Source organism: Tiliqua scincoides, chromosome 5 (genome assembly GCF_035046505.1).
Source record: "Tiliqua scincoides isolate rTilSci1 chromosome 5, rTilSci1.hap2, whole genome shotgun sequence".
Classification (NCBI taxonomy): domain Eukaryota; kingdom Metazoa; phylum Chordata; class Lepidosauria; order Squamata; family Scincidae; genus Tiliqua; species Tiliqua scincoides.
The window spans coordinates 40,245,000-40,255,069 of NC_089825.1; positions in this window are offsets into that span (position 1 = coordinate 40,245,000).

Sequence of the window (10,070 nt, forward strand, 5' to 3'; positions counted from 1 at the left end):
AGACTTTCAAATAATCAGTGCTTCAGTGCCAAACGTGTTTGAGTTTTTATCCTTTTTGCAGTTGGGGGTGGGAGGGAAGACCACCTTCTGGAGCATTTGTTGAGCTCTACATTCATCATATTGGGCCATTCTGGTGACCTTGCATTCCCTTCACTTGGCTTGACAAGAACCAAGACATGTTTGTTTACTTGTGAGCAAATGCAAAGATGTGCTTCGGTTTCACTTGTCATAGGGCTCATCAATACATTTTTTCTTTCCAGTTTGGAGAGGGGAGACTTCCTTCTCGAGTGCTTTTTGGGGCCTTCATTCAACAGATCAGGACCATTCTGGTGGCATTGCGTTCCTCTTAACCTGCCCTTTGAAGTGGACTGAGGCATGTTCACCTACTCATGAGTAAACATGCCCACGTGGCTGTTTCACTTACATTTTCTTAGTCAGCTATGTAATTATCAGTTGATTTCACGCCCCACCAACAATTAGGTCTTGAGCCACTGGTGAGTCCCGACTCACAGTTTAGGAACCACTGTATTATAGCAATGAGCAAAAACTATAGTTGCAAAGGAACTTCAAGCCATGGTTTCAGATCCTGTCCAAAATCAGAGTTTGTGGGTACAGTGCAAACATAAGCTTACCCTTCTCTGCATCAGGATACAGAACTACAATGTATGTATCACTGCTGGTTTGAGGTATAAGTCGTCTGCTATGTGGTTACGGGTATTTATTTCTAGAGGACCCTGGCAATCAGGATGTGGTTGTTGTATTATTTTGTTTAATATTCACCTTGGTTATCACCCCATGTACTTCAGCCTCTATGTGTATGCACGCACACGCAGGTGTGAGTTTACACTATCTTCTGAAAATTTTTCATACATCCAGTAAAGCAAGCTGGGTCAGATAATGGCAAAATAATGCACCTCATGCAGCTTTCATTGCTAGACTACACATTTATTATCCTGAAATGTGTAGTAATATTTAGCCTAACACCCCATCTGCTGGCCACTGATTAAGTTGCAATGAAAGCAACTTAAGGGGGGGGGGAAGTACCCATCTACTCAGCCTCTTCTAGATAGCAATATGCTGTCATGGAAACTATGATTTCCTTATGCCAATGAACAGTTGTATAACTGAACATAGCTAAACTCTCAGATACACCATTTAAGTGATTATAATTATTTTATCACTCATTCACCAGCAACCTCACCCTACTAACATGCAGTTACATAAATAGCACATTTTTGTATCTCAACTTTTGATTAAAACACCCTACAAAGGTAGCTAACAACAGGTAAGAACATACAAAAAAAAAACCCAGCAGTACAGGTCCAGCCTTGTTATACACTGATTTTTTATACACGGATTTGATTCAATATGAATGGCCACTGCAAATGAGAAGGAATGTGCTGATCCCTGGAGAAGGGGAAAATGCATCCCTTTAAAAGCAGTTTAAAAAACTGAACAGTCCTTTAACAATAGCCTCTTTAATGAGAGAGAGAGAGAGGGAGGGAGAGAGGGAGGGAGAGAGAGAGAGAGGGCAGCTGGTTGACAATCCATCAATCCTTCTCTCTCCAGTCAACCTCTCCCTTCCCCCTGAGCAAAGAAAGAAAGGTGATCACTTTGCATTGGTGAAGGGAGGGACTGAGTGAAGCATCTTAGTAAAGCTCTTGGAGGACAACTGATTTGCTGGATTGTCTTCTTAATGACTCTTATCTTACACCTCAAAAGTCAGCAAGGCTGTTTTTAAATCACCTCAGCAAAGAAACTTTGTTTTTTAAATTGATTTGCTATAATGCGTTTTTTGCCATCCATGTGATTGCTTGGAACGGGACCCATGCAAATAATGAGGCTCAACTTGTAACATTAACCCAGTATAAGTGGCAGAAACCAGAAAAAAATAGAAGAGCAGCATTACAAACAGAATCCTTAGGACTCTCCAAAAGTTCTCTCCCCAGAAGGGGGAGGTAGAACTACCTTGCCCTAGCACTTAAGGTCAGAAGAAATTGAGATACTGTAGACCAGTGGTTCTAGAACTTTTAGGCACCGGGACCCACTTCTAAAAATGAAAATTTGTTGGGACCCACCAGAAGTGATGTCATTAACCTGGAAGTGTTATTATCGTTATTATCACGTGATTAGTAAATAATTATCATGGCCAGAAGTGGCATCATCAAGAAGGAAAATTTATAACCTCCCGATACAGCAAAATCAAATCAAATAAAATTAAAGTTTACAATAAATGTAAGTTTATTTATTTAAAATAAAGAAAAACCTTCCTAACCCCATAAGCAGTTGCTGATCTGTTAAAAAAAAAAAAATTCCTGAACCCATGGGCTGCAATCCTATCCACACTTACCTGAGAGTAAGCTTCATTGACTGTCATTGTCAAAAGCATATACCTAGTCACCTGTTAAAAGTACAGATCTGTAACATTTCCCCAGATGTAGTCCCATACCATGGAAGCATCAAGTCTAATATAGTAAAAATAAAATAAGTGGAGACCCACCTGAAATTGGTTTGCAACCCACTTAGTGGGTCCTGACCCACAATTTGAGAAACACTGCTGTAAACCTTTTCAGGAAATTTCACAATTTCAATGCCACTTCAGAAGATGCCCTGTCCTTTTATATTCATCCATCATACTTTAATTGGCAAGGGTATGAAACTAGGGTCTCCAAAGGAATGGGTACATTCATAAGGAAGACAGTGGTACAGGTGGGGCATCAGTATCTGCAGGGGATCCATTCTCAGACCCCCTCCCCCAAGGATACAAAATCTGTGGATGAGCAAATCCGCTGTTTTGGGCCCCTTAGACCCTCTGAAGGCAGCTGGAGCTGTGCTCTGGTTGCCTTTGGAGGAAAGCTGCGACATTTTTATGCCTGTAAAAGATATTGTTGAGGGGGGCTTCCCCGGACTTCAGAATGCCTTTTAAAGGCCTCCAAAAACCAGAAGTTTTTGCCACAAGGAGATATTCTGAAGTCTGCAGAAGTTGTGGGCAGACATACATGACCTCTGTGGGCTTTAGAAAGCCCTCCAGAAGCCACTGGAGCACAGCTCTGGTTGCCTTTGGAGGGTTCAGGTTGGGCCAAGTCTGGCTGAATGTGGGTTCAGGGGACCCGCACTGAGCCAGATCTGTGGATAGAAAATCTGTGGAAAAGTAGGCTCAACATATACGTAAGATATCATGACACATTTAGGTCTCTAAAGTTAAAAACAGCACTATGAACTACCTGGGAGCCAAAGCATTTGTAGAGTTAGTGTCATGGGGCCTTATTGGCCTTCCCCAATCAACAGCCTGGTAGCCACATTGTTATCAGTTGTAGTGTCCAAAAACTCTTGTATGCGCAGTTGTATATTATACATTTTCAGTAGTCTAAAATCTGGATGTCTCCCAGGCATGGAATATTGTGACTAGAGATCATTCTTTTCCTTAAGAGGTCACCAATGCCAAACCAGTGTAAGCTTGTATGGCATGCAGCTGGCAACTGCAGTCACCTGAACGCCCAGTCGAAGCTGTGAATCCAAGAACACACCCAATCTTTGAGTACAAATTTTAAGGGGAACAGAACCCTGGTGTACATCTACCCCCAGGGCCAACTGAAGGTATCAGGATGCTGGTGGCTGCCCAATAGTCTGTCCTCTGCACTACTGCCCCAACCCACATACCCCTTACCTTGCTCCTTTTCCCATAGAAGTTCTTTAAACAAAGCAGGAAATGCAGAATACACCAGGACTGCTCTCAGCGTGATTTGTATTTTCTGCTTTGTTTAAAGAGCTCACATGGAGATAGCAGAGAGATAAGGAAGTCAGCTCCATCAGCAGCAGACCGTAGAGAGGCAGCAGGCATCCGATCACACTCACCCCTAATATATTGCCCAATGTTAATTAGCATCATGGTTGAGTTGTCTATGTCTGCCCCTGAATCAAATGTACAGTCAATCCTCATTAGCCTTGGGGGTTATGCTCCTGGAAAACACTATGGTAACAGAAATCATGGTTACAGAATCATTGATCCTATGGGGAAACTGGTTTAGGTTCCTATGTACCTTCTTCACTAAATGAACCTGAATCTTGCACACTGCCAAGTGTTCCTCCAGAGGCCTATGCCTGAGCTGCCATATGATCTTCTTATTTATGAGGTGAGAGAAGCTGAGGTTAAAGGCACCTCTTTTGTGTTGTTTTGCTTTCTCCATAGGTAGGAAGTTCCCAGAATGCAATTTGTTTACAGGTTCAAAACTACTTACCAAAGCAAGGTGTAGCTGATTATGGGATTTTCCAAAAAACAAGGTTTCTCCTAAGCCAGCCAGCACGGGCACACAAGACCCACGTTGCTCAGAATAAACAACGTTTCACCTTTTTCCTGAGGTTTGTAGGATCTGTTATCTGGCATCAGCCCAATTCACCCCATCAGACACCACTACCAAAGACCCAAAACTGAAGCCAAATTGAAAAGAATCTAGCTCAGCTGTATCAAATATTAGGCCCACAGGCTAGATTAAGCTCACAGAAGCTCTTTTTCCAGACCTTGGGCTGTTCCAGCACCACTATCGGATACGGAGCTGAAAGGGCAGTCCACGTAACTTAAAAATATGTAAATCTTAAAAATAGGGTCAAAATTTGTGTATTTTCCCTTGTCATTTGAAGCTAATGAGTTGCTGAGAAAAAAGTGCTTATTTCTGGTCATGACCTGCCTAATGACATCACTTCCAGCCCTCAGCAGACATTATGAATGCTATTTGGCCCGCTGCATGAAACAAGTTTGACACCCCTGATCTGGCTACTCAGTATCAAAGGTGCCCTGCATTTAAGATGGCAGCAGCATTTTGCTCAGATAGAGGAACACTAGAGGTTGGCTTAAAGTTGTGTTCAGTGGTAAGTTTAGGAACACTCTCTCAAGATTGCATGCAGTACTCCCATCCTTAAGCTATACTTCTATACACACATACCAGGAAGTAAGCCCCATTATATAAACCAATCTGATTCCAAATACATGCACATGATCGTGCTGTTTAAAGCAGTATTTAGTTTACACAGTTGTGATAACCAAGTCCTCCTTAATGGTTCAACAGGGAAGAGGCTTCTCTGGGACACTGAAATGGGCATCAAGCTCAAGCAAGCTTGCATGTTCCAATCTCACTCCCTCACATGCCTGTTGAACTATACACTGTCAGTCATTTCACTGTGAAACAAGAGAGTACAATGACACTGAAAAACCCAAGAACTTACAGCACTAGTGAATTATTTTGCTTTTAAGGTTGCCAAACCTGTTTTTTCCCCTAGTCTTCCTGTTGTATTATTTCAGACCTATTTTGAGTTTCAATAAACCTGGCACATGTCTATTAGTAATTGAACTCAACCAGAGCCTTGCCTCACTCCTGCTGGACCTTTGACTACCTATTCTAAAAGGGGGAGGGGGAGAAATGTAACTGGGAAGGGCCCTCCTGGAAGAAAATTTCCCTGGAATCGGGTAGATAGGAGGACTCTTCCCCTCCCCTGCCAATGAGCCAAAATGGTTAGCATGGCACAATCAAGCAGGCAGGTTAGAGTTGGTATTCTGCATTACTACCCAGGCATTTAATTCAGCTTTAAAGTTGAATTAAACTTTAGCCCCTAAGCTACTGCCCCTCCCCAACAGCACATTCCTTCCTCAGAGCTCTTTCCTTTCACCTGCCATACACACAAAAGCTTTTCCCCACCTCAGCAGCTATAGCAGCTACATTAGCAAGGGACAGCTTTACAAATGCCATCAAAAGTTTAGGGCTAATTTGTTGATTTTTGAATAAACACCCCAACCAATAAAAGCATATCAGGCAAAGCTTTAACATGCCTTACAATTTCTTCTTTTAAAATTTTCTGCCACCAGTGGGCCAGCAAGGCCACACTCTTAACATTATACCCATTTTTACAATGGCAGGTTGGGTCTGTTCCATAACCAGAGTTGAAATACAAGAAAAATTAAACCTTCAGCAGCCATTTCACTCATTTGGTTTTCCAGCCAGTTTGATCACTTCCTTGTAAGGAAGGTGTTCCCTAACACTTCAGGTAACTTATAAAAATGCAAAAATAGATCTTGTGCATTTTATTTCAAGCAAGAAACTTGGACACTCAAGCACAGAATGTTTGCTGGTGTATGAGAAGGAGCTGTAAAGACAGCAAGTTTATAAATGTGTACTGTATATTATGAATACCTAAGGAAATGTTTCAGAAAAAAATCTGCTAAGTACCTGGGGCTAATAAATAAGTGCAGAACCTACCCAGCCACAGATGATTAAGACTATGGTGATCTATGCCCAGGACTACATACTTGACACCTGCCTGTTCGATGTAACATTTCATTATAAGGCCTATGCACAGAGCCCAAAGTGTATAGGTTTGAACCATGTAATTGGCCTTGCCCTTAATGAGAACCCATCATAAGAACATAAGAACAGCCCCACTGGATCAGGCCATAGGCCCATCCAGTCCAGCTTCCTGTATCTCACAGCGGCCCACCAAATGCCCCAGGGAGCACACCAGATAACAAGAGACCTCATCCTGGTGCCCTCCCCTACATCTGGCATTCTGACTTAACCCATTTCTAAAATCAGGAGGTTGCGCATACACATCATAGCTTGTACCCCATAATGGATTTTTCCTCCAGAAACTTGTCCAATCCCCTTTTAAAGGCGTCTAGGCTAGACGCCAGCACCACATCCTGTGGCAAGGAGTTCCACAGACTGACCACACGCTGGGTAAAGAAATATTTTCTTTTGTCTGTCCTAACCTGCCCAACACTCAATTTTAGTGGATGTCCCCTAGTTCTGGTATTATGTGAGAGTGTAAAGAGCATCTCCCTATCCACTCTGTCCATTCCCTGCATAATTTTGTATGTCTCAATCATGTCCCCCCTCAAGCGTCTCTTTTCTAGGCTGAAGAGGCCCAAACGCCGTAGCCTTTCCTCATAAGGAAGGTGCCCCAGTCCCGTAATCATCTTAGTCGCTCTCTTTTGCACCTTCTCCAGTTCCACTATGTCCTTTTTGAGATGTGGCGACCAGAACTGGACACAATACTCCAGGTGTGGCCTTACCATCGATTTGTACAACGGCATTATAATATTAGCCGTTTTGTTCTCAATACCCTTCCTAATGATCCCAAGCATAGAATTGGCCTTCTTCACTGCCGCCGCACATTGGGTCGACACTTTCATCGACCTGTCCACCACCACCCCAAGATCTCTCTCCTGATCTGTCACAGACAGCTCAGAACCCATCAGCCTGTATCTAAAGTTTTGATTTTTTTTGCCCCAATGTGCATGACTTTACACTTACTGACATTGAAGCGCATCTGCCACTTTGCTGCCCATTCTGCCAGTCTGGAGAGATCCTTCTGGAGCTCCTCACAATCACTTCTGGTCTTCACCACTCGGAAAAGTTTGGTGTCGTCTGCAAACTTAGCCACTTCACTGCTCAACCCTGTCTCCAGGTCATTTATAAAGAGGTTGAAAAGCACCAGTCCCAGGACAGATCCTTGGGGCACACCGCTTTTCACCTCTCTCCATTGTGAAAATTGCCCATTGACACCCACTCTCTGCTTCCTGGCCTCCAACCAGTTCTCAATCCACGAGAGGACCTGTCCTCTCATTCCCTGACTGTGGAGTTTTTTCAGTAGCCTTTGGTGAGGGACCGTGTCAAACGCCTTCTGAAAGTCCAGATATATAATGTCCACGGGTTCTCCCGCATCCACATGCCTGTTGACCTTTTCAAAGAATTCTATAAGGTTCGTGAGGCAAGACTTACCCTTACAGAAGCCATGCTGACTCCCTCAGCAAGGCCTGTTCGTCTATGTGTTTTGAGATCCTATCTTTGACGAGGCATTCCACCATCTTACCCGGTATGGATGTTAGGCTGACCGGCCTATAGTTTCCCGGGTCCCCCCTCTTTCCCTTTTTAAAAATAGGCGTGACATTTGCTATCCTCCAATCTTCTGGTACCATGGCCGTTTTGAGGGACAAGTTGCATACCTTAGTCAAGAGATCTGCAACTTCATTCTTCAATTCCTTAATAACCCTTGGGTGGATGCCATCAGGGCCCAGTGACTTATTGATCTTTAATTTATCAATGAGGTCTGAAACATCTTCTCTTTTAACCTCTATCTGACTTAACTCCTCGGTTAGGAGGGGCCGTTCGGGCAGCGGTATCTGCCCGAGGTCTTCTGCCGTGAAGACAGATGCAAAGAACTCATTTAATTTCTCTGCCATCTCTAAGTCTCCTTTTATCTCCCCTTTCCCTCCCTCACCATCCAGAGGGCCAACCGCTTCTCTGGCGGGTTTCCTGCTTCTAACATATTTGAAGAAGCTTTTATTATTCCCCTTAATGTTGCTGGCCATGCGTTCCTCATAGTCTCTCTTGGCCTCCCATATCACCTTCTTACATTTCTTTTGCCACAGTTTATGTTCCTTTTTATTCTCCTCATTATGGCAAGACTTCCATTTACGGAAGGAAGCTTCCTTGCCCTTCGCAGCCTCTCTAACTTGGCTGGTTAGCCATGCGGGCACCCTCCTGGATTTAGTGGAAGCCTTCTTTCTTTGCGGTATACACCTCTGCTGGGCCTCTATTACTGTTGTTTTAAGCATCCTCCATGCACTCTGGAGAGATTGGACTCTTTTTACCCTCCCTTTCAACCTCCTTCTAACCAGCCTCCTCATTTGAGGGAAGTCCGCCCGTCGGAAGTCAAGGGTTTTTGTTAGAGATTTGCCTGGTATTCTTCCCCCAACGTGCATGTCAAAACGGATCGCAGCATGATCACTGTTCCCCAATGGCTCAGTAACGTTTACATCTCTAACCAGATCCTGCGACAATATTAAATCCAGAGGCACCTGTCCTCTGGTGGGCTCCGTGACTAGCTGATGTACTATCATGTACTATCACGATCTGTGATATATAAACATAGTATCCAACCAGGAGCTGACCTGAACGAAGCACTAGGCTGTTATACACTTTTGCTACAGTGGGGTATTTGGACTATGTTGCTCATACCTACAGCAATCCTTACACTGGGATTCTTGACCCCTGGAGCAAGCAAACTTTTGGATGCAACCCAGTGAACGGATGGCAGCAGGTACGAACTACATAATCCCAGTACTTCACTATGGCAAAAAAGTACAACTGCCTAGTGCCTTTTCAGTTAAGAGAATCTGGTAACACTCTTGGCAGCACCAACAGTGAGAATCTTAATTATTCCCTGCCACAAACACCTCTGACAACATAGATCTGAAGCATAAGCTGTGTCACTATGCAAATGACTTTTCCTAAGGAGTTATCTCTGGATTGCCAGGTACACTATAGTGCCCAGTCTGAAATAAATCCACCTCAGAAGAGTTTATTTTGTGGAATTCTGATACAAAACTGAAGTCTACATAATTAAAAAACAGTTCTTTACAAATTCTTTGATTTAAAGCTGGTGACCAGTTTCAAAAAATTCACATTTTAGTAGTCATCCTTTCCACAATTTTAAGATAGAACACATATAGACAAGTTGGCTCAGTATAAAAAGTGTAACTCGCCCATGTATGGTTAATATTGTTAGTTATGTCCTTGAGTACACTTTTAATTAGAAGTTCACAAACACTGTGTGCTGCTTAGTCTAGTATGTAGACTAAGCTAATGAATGAATTCCCCACTGATTGGATTGTTAAGGTAATACTGTACTGGGTATGTACTTAAGGCAGTAATTGAGATGCAACTGGATGTCTTGTCTATTCACCTGATTCAAGTACAGTTTAAAACTACCTCTGGCCAAAAAAAGCCCTTCAAATTTTAGGTGGGATTAGTAAAAATGACTAAACGTTGGAAATATTTCTAAGTGTCAACAAGCAGTAAAATATACTTTAAAGCTTAGGAATAGATACAACTTAATATTTCTATACATGCGTTAAAACTAAATAAGAACTTCCAACTGTTAGACACTTTCTTGTTGGAAGTAGAACACTGAAAGATCTAGACAAAACACATCTAGAAAGAACATACAAATATCAACATGTTTAGAAACAGATTAACATGAACTTCAAACAAACTCTAAACCTGAAATAACTTGTCAAC